The sequence below is a fragment of the Pteropus medius genome, unplaced genomic scaffold, assembly GCF_902729225.1.
Source record: "Pteropus medius unplaced genomic scaffold, Ma_sr-lr_union100, whole genome shotgun sequence".
NCBI classification, from domain to species: Eukaryota; Metazoa; Chordata; class Mammalia; order Chiroptera; family Pteropodidae; genus Pteropus; species Pteropus medius.
This window is the reverse complement of record NW_024340697.1, coordinates 3,032,493-3,051,284: the sequence shown is the minus strand read 5'-3', so window position 1 is coordinate 3,051,284 and position 18,792 is coordinate 3,032,493. Positions and strand designations below refer to the sequence as shown.

At 39.8% G+C, this 18,792-nt stretch overlaps 1 long non-coding RNA gene and 1 pseudogene across 1 annotated transcript in view; one reads left to right on the top strand and one right to left on the bottom strand.

Moving 5' to 3' along the window:
• The window catches only part of LOC120611570 (uncharacterized), a 62,243-nt gene that overhangs the window by 35,451 nt on the left and 8,000 nt on the right, over positions 1-18,792 (top strand). The window contains exon 3 of the long non-coding RNA XR_005655229.1: positions 13,127-13,256. This is a non-coding gene — a long non-coding RNA (uncharacterized LOC120611570). The remainder of the gene's footprint in view (positions 1-13,126; positions 13,257-18,792) is intronic.
• LOC120611874 (uncharacterized) lies at positions 10,588-10,706 on the bottom strand (annotated as a pseudogene).

Below are 18,792 nucleotides of genomic sequence, written 5' to 3'. Positions count from 1 at the left end.
AAAGATGAACCTATATCAACACATCATTGTCACCTAAAGTTCATGGTTTACATTAGGGTTCACTCTTGGTGTCGCATACTCCATGAGTTTTGAAAAATATATAATGACATGCATCCACCATTGTAGTATTTACAGAATAGGTTCACTGGCCTAAAAGTCATCTGTGCTCTGTCTGTTCATCCCTTCCTTCCTCCAACCCCTGGCGACCATACTTTTCTTACTGTCTCCATAGTTTTGCGTTCTCCAGAGTGTCATATCATTGGACTCACATGGTACGTCACCTTTTTCAGATGGGCTTATTTCACTTAGTAACATGCATTTAAGTTTCCTCCGTGGCTTTGCATGGCTTGATAGCTCCTTTTTTTTGGTTTCATTTGAACGCTGAATAACATTCCATTGTTGGATATACTACTGTTTATTTGTCGTACAGAGGACATCTTGGTTGCTTTCAAGTTTTGGCAACTATAAATAAAGCTGCTGTAAACACTCGTGTGCAGGTTTTGGGGCAGACGTAAGTTTTCAATTCATTTGCAGTTGTCAATTCAAGGAGCACGATTGCTGGATCATATAGTAAGAATATGTTTAGTTTTGTAAGGAACTGTCAAACTGTCTCCCAAAGTGGCTGTACCATTTTGCGTTCCCTCCAGCAGTGAATAAGAGTTCGTGCTGCTCCAAATCCTTGCCAGCATTCAGTATTGTCAGTGTTTTGGATTTTGGCCATCCCTTGACTTCTCTTCGAATGCTCAAACAATAGTAATTTGCCATGTTGGAAATGCAGAATGCATTTCCTGGCCGGGCAAGGAAGGCCTTATAGGGGACTAAGCTGAGATAAAGAATGTTTGTGGCCGCCATGTTTGCTTTTCTGTCTGGTCCTTCCATTGACTCTCCACCAATTTCTCAGAGTCTCAGTAATACCAGAGCTCCGGTCGTGAGCTCCATCAGTGACAGTGCTCGTCACTTTACAGTTACTGAATAAGACAGTTCATTCTATTGTCAGAAGGGTCTAACTGACATCAAGGTTTTCCTTAAGTAGTGAGTTTATTGCGCCTAACGAAAATTGTATTTGTTCAACCTCCATTATCTGGAGTTGTGAAAATGTCTTCCTTCGATGTGGCAGACTTCTAGTTCACTGAAGATGGAAAGCTATGTTATTCCTCCTCGTTTCTTCTCTTACCTAGGATGTCTGTTTTTATCCAGGTCAATATGTATGTCTTTTTACAAAAGTTCATTTTGTAAAAATGGAAGGATAAGAGGACATATATTTTTGTCCGTGAATATAATTATAACATACATTTAACACAAGAGAGATGAATTTGTTCAGTGTATGTGTATTTTTACAAAAGCGAATGATAAAAGGAAATATATTTCAGTACACGAATATAATTATAACTAATATTACACGTTTAACACAAGAGAGATGAACTTGTTTAAAAAAACATAACACGTGTAGGCTGTATGATTATACCTATAATCCATCTGCTTTTTATACATCTTTCAGTTTTCTTGGTAAGATTTCACTTGGGGTTGAAACTTGGCAAAGCCTTAGTCTGACAGCAGTTTTTAAAATACAAAATGTGAGAAAAGGAGAAAAGGATCTGTCATACTTTTCAATTACAAAAGCACTAAGGCAAGGAATAGCTTCTTTATCTTTTTTTTCCCCCTTTTTATGAACTCGGTCAGAAAAGGAAGGGTTGGAAGAGTAAAACCCTAGCGCTTCTCAACTTAAAAAACTTGCTTTAGCTACTTAAATGAGAGAAGTAATCAATGAGCTGTTAGAAGTCAAGGAGGCCACTGTAATTAAAAAGTACCCTCGGAAGAGTCCATTCTGCTAATGTTTTCCCGATGTTTCTTATCTTATAAAGCTGGAAGGAGTTCATGTTTCTTTCAAAGTCGAGAGCTCTGGGAGCCTGTTATTGCTCTCTTGTTTCATTGAGCTCAAATGCTTTTTTCTATTTAATTTCATCCCTGTTGGACTTTCCCTCCCTCATCCTTCTCCACTATCCTTATCAAAGCAGCCAGATTACCTCGAGGCAGGAGGGCCAAGGGAACAGATATGTATGTAAACAGAGGGGATGAAAAATAGGCATGTACAACACGGCGTCCTAGGAAGCAGCGTGCGAGGTGGGGTGTTGGGAAGAATGGAACTGAGCATGGATGCTAGAGGGTCAGGTGGCTGGAATAAAAGGCTAGACTGGCTCAGCCAAGTGATTGCTTTATCTTCTTTTCTTCCCTCTTCCTTTGTTCTGTCTTATTTCATTGCCCTTCCTTTACTTCATTTTCTCTCTTTTCCTCTCAAGCATTTTGTCCTTTCTCTGCTCTCCCCGTTCTTCTTATTCTTCTTTCCCATAATTCCTACCCTTTCCCCCCAGTTTATCACTTCCCGTGTGTTCAGGAAACAGTTAACATGGCAGGCCTGAGGTTGCTATCTTTAAAAGGCCTTCTTACAAGGTTGGCCCTTGGCTGGCACCTGGAAACGTTGCCTTTAAACCATTCTCTAAGTGACAGCTTGTCTTGCCCATCTGGGGGCACTAAACACCTGCTTCCTTCTGCGAATCTGGCAGTTGTGGAAGGTCATTATGTCTAAGGGACAGACTCCCAATAAAAACCCTAGACTCCGTGTCTGAAACAGGCCTTACCGGGCTAAGCACCACACATGTGTTGCTGCATCTAATTGCTAGAGGAAGAAACAAATTCCTTCCTGGTGCTAGGGAAAGAACTGAGGAAATCCGGGCATAGATTCCTCCAGATTCTTCCTGATGGGTTTTTCCCTGCTTGGTAATGACTGTAATACACTGTAACCGTGAGTCCACCTGCTCCTGAATCCTGTCAGTCTATCTAGCAAATCACGGAATATATGAGCGGTCTTAGGACTCATGAAACACCAGCTAATGATTTTACTGGCCCATCTCTACTGCCTTCAAAGTGGCAATTCAAAGTCAGATAAAGTACTGCTGACTTTTTTAACCTTATGAAAATTATTACTATTTCCCATTGGGAAGAGACTTATTTTGGAAGCAGAGGTGAGGGCGAATGTAGACTGCTACACACCAGGCACTGTGCTAAGGGCTTTATATACATTGTGTCCTTTAATCAACAACCCTGTGAGGTAGTTATTATTCCTTGTACTTCGAATGTAGGAAGCTGAGTCACCAAAGATGACAAAGATGGTGTTAGAAAAGGCAGAACTTCAGTGCTTTAGTTCAGTTTGAGGAACATTTGTTGAACAACTAATATATATCAGGCAGTGTGTTAGGCACAAGAGAGAATAAATGAGTCCAAGAATCAGCTGTAGAGTTGCTCACTATTTAGGGAGGAGACAGCCAGGTAAATCTAATTGTTATGCTCTCGTGAAAGCTTAAGACAATATATGTGCCTGGGTGCTATGAAATTTGACTCTAAATATTTTTGATGGCAAAGCCAGGCCTTTTCTTTTTAAAGTTCATTATTACTATGTCCCCTTTCTTTCAAAGTTAATGCATACAAGGAAAAGAAAAAGCTCCATTTTGTTCTTGACTAATTTTTACTAGGTTTTGAAATATAAATGTAGTATCTGTTCATGACAAAAATATCTGACAGTTCCAAAGAGGTAAAGTGAAAAGCCAAAATCCACATCCATTTTTCAACGATTTCCCCTTTTCTATTCCCCAGAGAGAATTATTTTTCCATTTTCCCATTGTCCCATTCACTCCCTAATACTGGGAATTATAAACTAAGAAGATACGGGCCAAACGATACCTAAATTTAGTGATTAAAATAATAAATTACTTTACTCACAGCCTTTCTGGGAAGAGTTTAAGCATCCTGACTGCTAACGGCCATGCTGGACTGAATTTGTGTTTCTGACTATGAATTATATTTCTCACTATAAATCATATGACTATTTTTGTTTATATTTCAGTTCATTTTTAAACTGAAAAAAAAAAGCATTGCTTTTCAATGCTTTTTTTTTTTTCTTTTCATTGAAAAAATCCTACTGGTCAGTTCTTTAAGTTAAGGAATCTTGAATATGTATGTCGATGTTGGATTTTGAGAAAATCATTTTGAAATGTTCCTGAATTCAGCTTCTCTAAAAGCTGAGATTTTTTTTTTCTTTGATCTTGAGATCTGAAAAAATCTTACTTTCCTAAGGATGTGATAAAAGAACAGTGTGACAAAAATAGATTCATGCTCAACTACTACAGAAATAGGCAATAGTGGGTCGAAATGATAACTGATAGCCAGGAATAACAGGAGGGTCATGATTTATGTTAGAACTGGAGGGAATCTTAGAACTCACCTGAGATGTCTCCTCATTTTATATATAGGACTATCGATTCTGCTAATGTTGAAAAACGGAAATGAATATTAACTTACAATGAGAGTACAGTTTGCGTTTTGTATGTTGTTTTTATCCTAGAGGCTATGTTTTGTTTGTCCCTGGCTGTGAGTATTCTCGTGTATGTTTGGGGAATTTGCAGCAGTACAAGCTGAGTAATTAAGGAATAGAAAGGCCGCTATGTTAGATCTGATTCAGAAGAATGGCTGGGTCTCACCGAGCTTATTCCTATGAATTCAAATCAAGTAAGTTCAGTTCAAATGAACTCATCAAGAATCTAGCACAAATTCTTGCCCTATATTCTAAGGTGCTCTTCTTCCCATGGGAAACAGAATCTGCAACATGAAAAATTAGAAAGCAATGTCAGAGTTCAAACGCGTGAGACAGACAGAAGGAGCTAGAAGGATATTCATGCATTTTTATGGGCAGAGGAAGGCACTCTTCTTCTTTGTAAAATGAAGATTTTGGATTAAATTGACCCAGTGGTTTTCTTTTTTTAATTTTTAGTAAATTAATAGAATTACGTAACCACTGTGACAATCGTGTTTTAAAATTTCCCCATTACTCTCAAATTTCCCTTGAGCCCATTTGTAGTCAACTCCCAGCTCCATGCCCCAACCCCGACCCCCACTGGGCCCAGGCGAACATCGATCTTTCTATATCTTACAGATTCGTCCTTCTGAAATTTCATATACATGGAATTATACAACATATGTAGTCTTTTGCATCTGGCTTCTTTTTTTAGCATAATTTTTTGAGGGTCATCCATGTTGTAGTATATATCAGCGGTTGTTGCTTTTTATTGCTGAGCGATATTCTGGTTTATGGCTAGATCGTGTTATGTTTATGGAGTCACCAGTTGATGGGCATTTTGGTAATTTCCATTTTTTGACTATTAGGAATAATGATACTATGAGCATTCATGTACAAGTCTCTGTGTGGACATATGTTTTCATTTCTCTTGGGTAGATTCCTGGGAGTAGAATTGCCAGTTTGTACGATAAGGTTAATTTTTAAAGAAACTGACAAATCATTTTACAAAGGGGCTGTCATTTGACACCCCTACCAGCAGTACATAAGGATTCTAGTTGCTCCAAATGACTGATGATGTACGTCCTTTCATATGCTTATTATTCATGTGTCTTTTTTGGTGAAATGTCTACTTACGTTTTTTTCTCATTTTTATTTTTATTTTATTTTTTATTTTTTTACTCATTTTTAAATTGGCTCATTCACCTTTTTATTGTTGAGTTACAGGAGTCCTTTATGTATTCTGACTACAGAGAACTAAGAAGTGAATTAATTTTTGAACTCTCCTTATGGATTTTGTTAACAAAGGATTTGGGAAAGTGTTTGACTTTAGCTGGGTCCGAAGACAATAGAAATTTCTGAGAATGGCTAATCTCCCAGCTTGGAATGTGAATTATATGCATTTCACCTACAGTAACTTAAACATATACAAAGAAGAAATTCTAACAGATACACAGTGAGCTTCTGTTATCAACTTCTAATTCTTCGCCACACGGAAGTTAACGAAATCCCTTCATCTGGTCTGACTAAGAAGAGTCTTTGTTTTGGTTTAGCAATACTTCCTTCCTCATTGGATATTGGCTGAAAATAAGAGTTCAGCCCATTGGGCTAAAAAATGGATGATGGGTGAGGCGGACGTTGGGATATTCCTGTTTTGCCATCTCATGCCATCTGGGCCACACAATCCTGCCTCGTATGTGGAAATTACGTACGTGTCAGCAGGAAGCACCAGCCTTTGTCACCGAAGTGGGCCACACTCCACGTTCCGAGTCTATGGTGAGAACACTCTGTGTGTGATTTCGGCCTCTTCAAATTTACTTAGACTTGTTCTGTGGCCCAGTCTATAGTCTATCCTGTAGAATGTTCCACGTGTACTTTAAAAGAACGCTTACTATGAAAACTCTTACAGAAGAAAAGAAGTTGATTCTGACTATAAAGTATCCTGTGAAATGTACTTTGAATCCGGTTATGCTGCCCTAGTGGAAATGAAGCTTCTTCCTATTCCCCTAAGGTAGCTTTACAAGAAGATGCACATTTACGATACGAATTATTAAAAAAGCAAATATAATTGCAGAAATCTTTAAAAATGTAGCTGTCAAAATAATATATATTCGTGTATCCCTGGTTCTAATAAACAGTTGAAGGTGTGAAAATATTAGTTGTTTTCTCACCATGTTTTCCAACATTTGTGAATATAATATAGGTTTATTAAAGCCGTTCCTATTCTTAAACTGAACTATTTGACATTTATTTAATTAAAAAGTTATTCATTTCCCGCTTATGGGAAGAACTACAGTTGCAGACAATGACTAAGTTATTCAGGATATCAATTTTTATTCCTTGCAATATGGAGTTGATATGAGCTAAAAGCGCAAGGTGGCAAAGCTCAGCATTGGGCAATGTTTCGAGGCTTTGTCATGCAGCGTTAAAAAGGAATTTTAAGTTTTCGCGTGATAAAAGTTTGCGAAAAATGTTTACTTCTGTTCTTTTAGACTTGGAATTGATCATTTTGAGACAGAATCTTGAGATGAGATAGACATTTTCTAGGATAATTTCTTAAAAAATAAAAACCGTATTAGGACCATCGAATTCCTCCATTTCGCACAAAGGAAGAAAGGCCACTTTTCAAGACTGAGTTCCTGCCTTTTCATTTTGTGGAAGCTAAATAGTTAAAATTGCTTCGTTATTCAATTTCTCACTATTTCAGGAATAACAATGAAGTCCCGAATCAGGGAGGAATTCTCGAAATTGTTTGCTCTGTGTATTTTAAGAGTTTTGCTTTTGGGGTTATCTCTTCTACTGCTTTGCCTCCATCCCTTGTTACATTAAATGGCTTCCCATAGACTTTAGCTGCTGCCGCCACTTCAAATGAAATGCTCATTTCTGCTTCCTGACATTTTTTTTTCACTCTGTCTCTGTCCTCCTTCTTCCTATTGTTGGGTGTGCTCGTCCCGGTCTTTCTACTTGAAGATTTGGACTGTCACTTCTATTTTCTTTGCTTAACTTTTGCCTTGAGTGTTGCAAACGTCCAAGAATTATTGTTGACTGAAATGAACAAAATTAGCGGTTAAATGCAACAAGGAAACTTCTCAAGACAATGTAAAATTAAGAATACATTTGCGAGAGCGCTTGAAGTCTGTAACAGTAGGCATATATGTTGGAAAGAATAGTTTCTCAATGTATTGTTTTCTCTTGAAGAAGGGATTACTGTGGGGTTCAGCTGTGTGTTTTAATCTAAGCAAACTTATTCAGTTTCGTTACTATTGCTCAGGTTAATCACCTGTTTAAGTTTGAGGTATAAGGAGAACTTCTTGGTTGAGGATTTTCGAAGTAATTTTGACCTGAAGATCAGCTTGTTCCAGGGTGTACGTGGACTGTATGGTTGAAGCCACCTCGTGATTCAGGTGGCATTTGCAATCCTGACTCATCCCTTGCTTGCCAAGCAGCATATTGATGCCAGAGAATGTCTCCTGATGATCATCGAAGTTGCCTTTGCTTAGTTATACTTGCTTTTTCCAGGATAGGGAATTGGCAACTTAGAGCCAGTTGGCACCTGACTAGCTATTAGTAATGTGTTCTTCTCCCTCTGGGGTGTCAGCTCCCCGAGGGCTCTGCGCCAGTCACACTTTAATGATATTTAAAAGAGACGAATTGTCTTGGAGAAAATGTTTCTGCTTTGGAAGTATCTTAGGAGATTCTTAAAACCTTTGGAAGTATCTTAGGAGATTCTTAAAACTCACGAAAGAAATAAAAGTTTTGTATATCAGTTGGATTTTTCCTAAATCGAGTCAGGAATAGGTAAGTTTCCTTCATCTCTGCTGATGACGTAGAAAGAGTTTGAAGGGCTTTCAGATTCCTGGTTATGCTTGGAGATGAAGATTATTATTGATTAATCTTCATCTCATAGTGGTTGAAAATTTTATAAGATTCTTTATTCACATAAGAGTAGAATCAATTTGTAAATTTTAATTGAAAACTCTGAATTCAATTGAGATTCTTTCACAAAGTATCTAAATTTTTTTTTTTTAAATAAAGAAGCGGTAAATCTCTGCTGTGGGGCGCTTAAACAACTTCAAGGCATTTAGTGATTTTATTTCTTTATATTAATTGTGGATATGTTTGGTTCAAAGGTGAATAAGAGCCAAAAACTACAACAGAAGGTTGACACTGAGATCTGAGATGAGTGATATTCGAGAAAGAGGAGCTAGAGTAGCGGAAGAAGTATATTAGGATCGTTAAAGGATAAAAAGAGGCATATTAAAAATGTTAAGAATTTGAGCAAAAATCAATTGGAATTGAGCAGCACCAAATCCTTTAGAATGTCTTGTTAGGTTTCAGCCTGGACAAACAATAAGTATTTCCAGCAGGACTGAACAATTCCATGGACCCAAGAGGGGTCCTCAAAGATGTTACCCTCTCATGATCCAGCACCCAAAGATGACCCCTAAAAAAGAGACTTAGACAAGTCAGTTCCCCTGAGAGCTGTAATTGCTGGGGGAATTGCAACAGTGGGGAGGACCCTAGCTGCAAATGAAGTGTAACCCACGTTTCTGCCCAGCCACGTCTAGCCACGAATGAGGCTCAACCCAGATTTCTATCCAGCCATATTTTTGGGGCCCCCAAATTGATGGTTTCCAAGCCAAGTTCTCAGGACACAAAATGACACAAACCAGAAGGCAGTAGCTGCCCCTGGAAGAGAAAGGATCGATAACCAGTGATTCTTTTTCCCCTGGCAATCTGAATTTGGAAAGGAAGGGACACTGTGAAACTACTTTCGTCTCTTGATCCAGCCCCACAGGTAGAGAGACCTGGGGGAGCCGATGCAAGAATTCGTATCCTTCGCTGGCTTCTGCAAGTTTGCACAGGATGCCACCTGTGGGCTCCAGAGTGAGTGGGGTGTCCCAGCAGGCCTCATCCTAGTCACCAGAAACTGGGTCTCGTCCTAGTCACTCTCCTTTATAGTCATGCATGGCTGACAGTCCTTTTTCTTTAGGGCACCTTGGAAATGGATAAGGTTATATAAGATGGTTAACAGTTCTCCACTGAGGCCACTGTGATTCGAGATTATCTTTGGTAAGGTTAATCTACTTGTTCAACCTTAAAAAAACATGTTATTCACTTGAGGCCTCATGTTGGCCCCAGTGCAGTTTCTAAGTGAAAACCAATCCAATTCCAGCAATTTCCAGACTAGTCTGGAAAAAGAAACGTTCAGAGGAAGTCTGAACGATCGCAATGCAAAGCCTGAGGATCTAAGATCCGGGATTTGAGAGGGATCTCTGGAGGCCCACCGCCTCCAGAGGCAACAGGAAAGCAGGGAGCTCAAAGGGCAGCATCGAACTGGAAGTGATCAGAAGCTCGGAAAGAGATTTTATAGAGAAAAGGTGGAAGCCAGGCAAGAAATTATTGATTGGCTGTAGCTTTAAGCCTATTTGGCTGTTAGCGATTGGTTGTCCTTAGCGTTTCAATTTTGTAACCTTGAGGCATTTACAGGCTTAGGTTTTGGTTTCCTTACATAGCCTCTACGGCATTAGAGCTACCTCAGTCTAATAACCTCCTTGTTTGATTTAACGGATCTTATATTTAAATCTCTCACAAAAGTCATTTATTGGGTCAATTTCCTATGTCAGCTAATTATACTGTGAGAATTTTTCCATGACTGCAGCGGCGATGGTGTCCTTTCTGAGGGTGAGGTCTGTTGGATTTTTTGCCTCGGATGTTCAAATTGATATTCCTTTTGGTCTCATAGTTCCTGTTTATTTTATTTAAAAAATAGCACGAACATGAAAATAAGAAATAAAGAAGATTTCTTAGTTTTATTTTTAGTCCTGGGTCGATAAATATGCACCAGGCCAGAATCTGTCTTTCTTTAATTAATGTACTTATTCAATTTAATGTTTGCACAATATTACAGGAATAAAAACTTGAAGTGTGTGCAGTCCTTCTGGGGTTTGCTATAAAACTGATAACAACTAAAGCCAGCAGAAAATGCTTAATACTCTAAGCGCTCATGTTCAAGCAGGTGAAGTCCCACGCAGGTTCTGAGGTGGAGGAGAACCTTTCTAGTAGGATAAGGGCCGAGCAGATGGATTGGGGACAAGGGTTTGTTTTTTGCGTTTTTTTGTTTGTTTGTTTTGTTTTGTTTTTTTGTTTTTTTGTTTTTGTTTTTGGCGAGGCAACCCTTGGTTGACCTCACAGATTGCAAGGACCTTGTCAGCTTACGATCCTTTATTTTTTATTTTTTACGCCTACAGCACCTGGTCTTCCTAGGTGGTCTCCCATCCAAGTACTAACCAGGCCCGACCCTGCTTAGCTACCGAGATCAGACGAGATCGGGCTTGTTCAAGGTGACATGGTCGTAGCGGGCAAGAGTTTTGAGGACAGTCTTCTCATTGGTTTGGCATTTTAGATAGACCTTCCACAGAATAGGTAGGATCTTGAAAGTAGGGTTTGAGGTGGGGAAATATTAGAGGGAAGAAATAGCGCGAGGGAAAGCATTTTGGTCACCTGTGGGGCTCACGTGAGGACCAAGGAAGAACTTGGATTCATGCTGAGGTATCAAAAAAGGAAGAGCTAGAAATTAAAGTTTACACATAGGTTAGGTGGAGATCAGGGAAATTTGGACGCCAGGCTCAAGATTTATTGTACAGCTGTACGGTTTTGAATTTCTACATAGCAGTGATATGTCAGCTCCCAGAATGCACCTTGCAGACCTCCTATACTGTGGAGCATTTGTCCCAGGTCCTCAGCTTCTGCCCTCTGGAATTGATTTGGATCTTGCCTGCCATTAGCCACTTCCCCATCAGTGACCAAGTGGGGAGGAGATATCAAGGTGTGCTGTTCCAGAAGATACAGACTCCTTTGTTGGTTGACCTTGACTCGAGAACTCCCAGACAGCTTCGCCGAACCTTCCTTAGACATTGAGGGCATCGAGGGTGCTTTCACCCAAGTGAAAGTTGGTCTTTCAGCTCTCGTAACCTTGCCTGGTTCCATCCATATTTCCCTTTGCACAGGCATTTCCGCTAATAAAACCCTTGGATGTTTAATGTCGTCTTGACTTCTGCATCTTAGAGGAAGGACCAGGATTAACTCCAGGTGTTTCAAGGTAGCAACATGGTCGAAGGTGCATGGCTAAGGAAATTGACTTGAAGATGCGTTTGTATGGCAAGCACGCTGCTTTTATTTAGGTTGCTAGGCTACTTGTGGAACCGGTGGTGATTATGGAGGTACAGCACCCTGTTGGGGACCCTGGGTGTGGGGAGTGGGGAGTCACTTAAAGCTTTTGACTTATTACCAGAATGATGACAGGTTATTTCATAGTTCAGTCATAAACTATGACTAAAGTCATATGTATGACTAAAGAAAACATTATTTCAACTCTAGTTAATGCAAACTAAAACCATAATTTCTGCCTCCAATTTAGTGTGCCTGACTTAGAAAGAAATGATGTCTTAAGTGTTTGACAAAGACTGCTTAGAAATTCTTTTCTCCATTATTTTTTCTCCTCGGTGTCCCTCTAATACATTTTATCATGAATTATGACATGGCCATACAATTTCTTAATTTACAATGCTCCTTCTTTACCTAATTTGTGAAAGAACTCTTATGACAGCCGGAAATGACTTTGACTCAGCATTAATAAAGACGTATGTTAAAGCATGGGCTCTGTTCGTCTGTTCGTCAGCTTTGTGTGATGCTTTGTCTTGCACTGAAGTAATTCTATGTTTAGGACCCTGCCACTCGTTGCCTTGGATATCGTGGACTGTCACAACTTTAGGCTGCAGCTTTGCTGCAGATGCCAACAGGAGACAATAGGCTGCCAGGCAGAGGCAGAGAAAGAGAAAGCTGAATTTCCACACATTTTGCGGCCTTGGCAAGTTACATTGCACAGATCTGTGAAAATAACTTCTGCTGGGAATATATGTCATAAATAAACAAAGACTGCTGGGAAAGTTCACGAGGGTGAAAGAATGAGGGGGGAAGCAGAGAGAAGCTGGGGTGTGGTTGGCATTGCATTGACAGCACTAAGCAGGTAGTCAGACATACCTGAAGGGCGAGGACAGAAGACAAAAGAAGCCACCTAAAGGATGCGAGAGCCCAGGAGAGTGAGCTGAGTCTTTGAATAGGGAAAGGAGAAGAGAAAGGGAAATGGCCAGTGGTTTCAATTTGTATGCACATTTGGACACTAGGAGCTTCTGGTATCCTTTGGGAAAAGCATGTACTTCGTCCCGAGTGACTGAGGGGTTATTTAGCAAATATGAAAGTAGTCAGGACTCTCGTCTTTATATGCAACACTATCCCGTCATTCTTTTGTTGCTTTGGGAATATTCTAGAGAACTGATGTCTCCTTTATCCATGAAGACTTCCGCTTATCTGCTAATCCCCTAAAAACAGAGATGCATTCCAAAATCGAGAGGAGTTTAATGGACACTTTGCATTGATCTTATCGCTCTTTGATTTTGTCAGCATTCTTGACTTCCGTTTCTAGTAAAATGTGTTTCCTTTTATAGTAAAATACGTTTTTCTCTAGTAAATGTTTGTTCTTGTGCAGAAAAATGTGAACGAGTCTTATAATTTACTGTTACCAATAGTTTTATAACATTAATCGGTATTTAAGTTGAGGATGGTGGAAGTAGTAAAGTTAGCAGAACATCCATTCGTGATGTTCCCAGGAGAAGTATTCTTGCAATGAGTAAAACCGAGTGAATTACGCTGTCTTTTAAAAATATATAACACGTTTTGTACAAAGAAGATAGTCAAAACCAGATATGATTTATCTTACAGGTGGATGGAAAACAGACCAAGAGAAAAAAATAAGCGACTTAATGACCTAACTTTACCCAGAGAGTGGACAATAAAATGCAAGATTCTAAACCCTGCCCTTCCATTTCATCTTCATCTTTGAAAAATTCAGGTGAGTGTTCGCAATCATTTTGAAAGTTGACCTAGTGGCCACAGAAACAAAGTGACCCACACAGCAGTGCTGATTTGACTCAAAGATTGTTTTAGTTTTCTTGCAAACATCATTAGCGTGGCATTGTTTTCTTATTCGTGAATGTGAAAATGTGTGACTTGATTTTTTTAAAGCACATCTGCGTGAGCGGTGTACATCATGGAAAGATGTGCTACTCGGAATTAAATCTCCACAAGAAAGACAATTTTTACAATCGCAGCAGTGATAGAAACAGCTCATGGAGCGCTCCTTCTGTGCCAAGGATTGTGCTAATGGCTGTTCCATAGATTTTCTAATTAATTCTTATGATAGGATTAGGTAAATATCTTCAGAATTTTATGAATATGGAAACTGAGGCATAGAGAAGCTAAGACATTGACCGAGGTCCATATATCTAATATGACTAGTCCAGGATTGTTTCTCTCTCTCCAACAATAATTCTCTTAACCAGAGCAGATTATGTAACCGTAAACTGAGTGGCGATTGGGACACACCAGATCCTTTTACACATTTGATTTTTCTATTTTTTTTTTTTTTTGAATGCCTACAGCACCTGGTATTCCTAGGTGGTCTCCTGTCCAAGTACTAACCAGGCCCGACCCTTTGATTTTTCTAAAAGGCTTCCCAGATTATAGAGAAAGTTGAATCAAAACAAACCAGTTCATCCAAGGCTTTGGCATAGGAATAACTACTCTGTGGCCTGACCTTATGATGTCTTATGTCCATCAATCACTTGCTTTGGAGAGAATGACCTCACAAAGGAGATACAGTTTCCAAGCTACCAGTTCAGGTAATAAAGGACCATGAACATTGAGTTTAGGCAGTCACAGGAGAAACATAGTAAACAAGTACAGTTCTCAGTTGCGGGGACCTGGAAATTCACCGATGGCTGCTGAAGGTCCAGAGTAGACAAATTCTGTGAGCGACAGTGGTGATCTCCAAACTTACATCACCTCAGCAAAAAAATGGTAAGGCTGTCCATATACACATGTGTCTGTCTATGTATGTATGTTTACAGATGATATGAATTAATTATATGAATGATAAGAATTAATGTATTAAGAGCTCTTAAAAGATACTTAAATATGCATCAAGTTTAGTAAAATTTCATAAAGTAATGGACTAAGTGTTGTCTCATGGTTTTTTAAAATACGTTGCCAATCGTGATGACTTCATGCTACCATTAGCCAATTTCTAAGGGAGAAAATACACTTTCGTGGTGAGACTGATGATCAACAGGATGTTAATCCACGTTTAGACAGTCTTCTTAATTTTGATTTTGTGAGGCTGATTTCTCATCGGAACTGATCGTACCAGTATTTTTCAAGCTACGTGTCACAACGTATTGGTGGATGATAATATTAACTAATATCGCTTTTCAGTAAAACAGAAGGGAAAATGTTAGAGTACGTTACTGATGAGTAGTTTCGAGAATCTCTTATTTTTACTTATGTACCTGTGTCTCTAAATCTGGAAATATTTACATGTCCATATATGTGTCTTAACTACTGAATCATTCTGTGAACTGGGAGAATCAGGCACTTTTGAAAGTATTGAATTAGGCCGTTATTGTTTTTATCCAAGACTCGTCGCTGCTAAAGAACTTGTACTAGGAGAGGGAAAAACGTGAACTCTATTTTTTTCTTGCTTTTCTCTTGCGCTTGCGTTATTTACATCACTTTCAATCCTTCATTTTTTTGCGCAGAACTTTTTAAGCCATTCGTGTTTTGTGTGAGGGTTCATTTAGTTACAAGCGGAGAATATCACTGTAAATTCACATATAAGCTGCAACAGAGCAAAAGTGATGCAGGTGCCTGACAGACCCTTCGATAATTCCTTTCCCTCAAGAAATTTCCAGTAACACACCTGGTTCGTGAGCTTCAGACACCCTGACTGAGAGAGAGCACCAGTGGCGATCTTTATATGAGCTGTTAATTTCTTTCCTATTACTTTAGACAAAAAATACTTTTAAATAAAAGTGCTGAGATTTTTATCCTGTACCCCCGTGGAGCATGAACGTTGCTTCATAGACACTGAGTCACAGGGGTCGCAGCCACCGCGTCTTCTGATTTGACCTCGTCTCACGCCATTCTGCCTGCTCGATCTGACTGCAATGAACACACGAAACAAGTCCCTGCCTCAGGACATTTGAACTGGTGGTTTTTATTTCCGTGATTTCTATGAAGCAGGCTCTTTGGCCTCACGTGGGACTTGATTCAAAAGACACCCTCTTGAAGAAGCTTTCCCTGGTCACTGTGTTTTATACAGTCCACTTCTCTCTCCTCGGCCCCTGTCATACTCTATTTCATGACTCACTTTCATTTATTTATGTTCACAGGACTTATCGCTATCTGTTTAATGCCACTCCCTCACCCCCACAACATTAAGCCCCTCTGGAACAGGACCCACCGCTCACTCCTATATCCCCAGAATGTTGTTGGAGCTGGTAGATATTTATAGAAAGGTTCGAAGGATGATGCATCATTTCTCCTGTTCCTTTGCTTCACTCGAGCCCGACCCTTTGGATCCGGTCTTCTCATTTGTCTCTGGAACCAGTGTCTCCCCAAGATTTCATTTGGCAGAGACACTATTAGGAAGGATGGGGTGGTTGTGCGTTGAGCCGAATGCTGAGAATTCGAAAGGAACGCTCATGACCCAGGGCTTGGGAAGGGATGCTGGTCCTGGAAATTCTGATGGCTCATTTCTGATAAGAGAATTATCCGGTCGCCAATGCATTTGAGAACAGGGACCTACGACTGCAGATGTATTATGCTATTAGCTCTAAAGGAGATCAGATGTTCGTGTCCCATAGATAATTTCCACGATCAGAAATCTGATCTCCAATTGGAGATGTTTTCTTGAGACACAATTAGTGGAGACTGCTAAATTTTATCCCTGTAGCCAAAATATTACCATCTGAACTTGGAGTCAATCAACTACCCGAATGCCCTATCATCCAGTCTCATGTCTGGCACTCAGCGGGCTCTTAATAGGTATTAGTTAGGTGAATAAATAAACACAGCCAGTCATGGATGCTGGGTCTGGCCTGGCTCTGACATTATTCTGCTGTGCGATCTAGATCAAGATCAGACAAACCGTGGCCCACAGGGTAAGTCCAGGCCTCTACTCGTTTTTGTAAATAAAGTTGTATCAGAACACAGCTCTACTCATCGGTCGAAGTATTTCCTTTAGTATACAATGGCAGAGCTGAGTAGATGTCTCTCTGGCCCTTTACAGGAAAAGTTTGCTTACCCCTGGGCTGGAGGACATCGCTTAAATCTCCGGGCATTGATCCTGAAAAGGATCTTGACACCAGTGAGTCCATTCGACTCACTGGTGTCAAGATCCTTTTCAGAGTCGAATGGACTCACTGGTGTCAAGATCCTTTTCAGAACTCATACCTGGATTTTCAGGAGTCAAAGGTGCTATGTCCATCAAGAAATTCAAAGTGGTTTGGACCATTATCTTCTCAGAAAACACATGATTTAAGAAGTTATGCTTTCATGCACGGATATAAAGATTTTACCACGTGTATCGTGAGGACATATGGAACATTACAGGTTGAGTTCATTTTTGTGGTTTGGTGTTTAAGTGCTTGGAGCAATAGACTCATTATGCTGCTCAGTGCCTTCCCACAGCTTTCCCCAAGGGCTTTACTAAAATAAAAGGAAAGAGCTTGAAACGTAACTCCGATAAGTGGATTCACTTACGATCTATAATGCTTTAAGTGTGGGTCTGGTATATGGAGTTAAGAACTGAAAAAATAATGTTATACTTTATATTTATATAAATTATAAATAATTTTAATATAACATTAAAATTCCGGTTGAATTTCTTTGACTTACTGTGAATTCATTTATGGGCCAGATAAGAAAATGATCAATTGCTGCATATCACAGGAGGAAAATTCTGGTTTGGGAAGAAAAATCTGTCTTTATTAAGTTAGAATCAATTGTATTATCTTGATTGATTTTCTTGTTTGGGTTTAAATTATAAATACTTAAGTAAATAAGAGCCTCTTGGATACCTTTCAAAGATCATTAGATCTGTAAAAATTTGTTCAGGTCATAAAATTTGCATCGGATATTTCTTTCCATACTTGCCATCCTTGTCCTTAGCTACTCCTGTTACTGCTGACTGCACCTTATATCACAGATAACAGCGTGCGAACATTACAATTAAATCATGCAGTCAGGAGCTTCTAACAAAATGAGCAAAAGGAAGTAGAATACATTGAATTTTTCTGTGCAGATAAACAATAAGTTCCAATTCAGGGACTCCGTTCCTCAATCATTAAACATTTATTGAGCATCTTGTATGTGACAGTTTGGGCCGGGGGGAAATATTTCAGTTATATGTTATCTTTTATAGATTATAAATCTATAGAAATTTAGAGGTTTCATACCATGATCCCATTTGATTTTTAGCCCAAATTTGGAAGGGAATCAGAGGAAGGCTTCTGCCTATCTCTAAGGTTTGTGTGGGTCCCTTCTGGAGAAAGAGCAGAGAGATAGAGTGGAGAAGTCAGCCCAGCCTTGCACCACCTGGAGAAGCTCTATCCTCCCCCAGGTGGATTTCTCTATGTGAAATCTTGGTGTGGACTGGGGAAGGCCAGGCACCTTGTCGACCTGAAAACGGGGAGCAGAAAAAGGGCAGTGACATGGCGCTGGGGCAGGACAACCTCCGCCTGCAAGAGGCTCGATTCCTAATTGACATCCTACGCTGCCTCCCAGATCCAAGCAGGAGGTTGGGTTTTCAGCTCATGGGGAGAAGAGCACTTCTGAGTCTACCTAACGCCCGGATAACTCTGGTGCTCGCCTGACACCCCGCTCCTAACCAAATTCAGATTGCTGCTTTTCCCTTGTGCGTGGAGTGCTAGGACCAGGGTCTGTGAAATGGGAAAATTTTTCCCCAATTACTCATCACTATTTGACGGTGACCTAACAATAATAGAAACAGCATCTTGGACTTGCCAATAGGTAACTCTTTGCCTATGAATAAGAAACTCTGAGCCAAAACGTGTCGATCTGTGAAATGAGGTAGTTGGACTAGATTAGCTCTGAGGTCTTTCCCAATTCTTACTTGCCACGAATTTTGGACTTAACGTTTTGACTCCTAAATTAATGCAGTTTATGTGGGGCTCATGACCCAGGGATATATATCAGTATAGCAGATGCTGTCACGGCGGCGCCTGTTCATAGCCCATTGGCACACACTATTTCTGCTGGCTTTGCTGCGAGCACCTATCACTCTCTGCCAGAGGCTTTTATCTGGCTGCCGAGACATGCTTGGCTGCAAATGCAAGGGAGTTAAAATCCCCAGGAGTGGTCCTCAACGAATGCCAAATGTGAGTTGAAGAAAGATATTGCACGTTGAAGAATATATTTTATTCGCCCTGACCAGGGTTACCAGATTTAGCAAATAAAAATACAGGTCAGGTATATCTGGGTTTCACATAATATCAAATAATTGTTTAGTATAACTATGCCCCATTCCA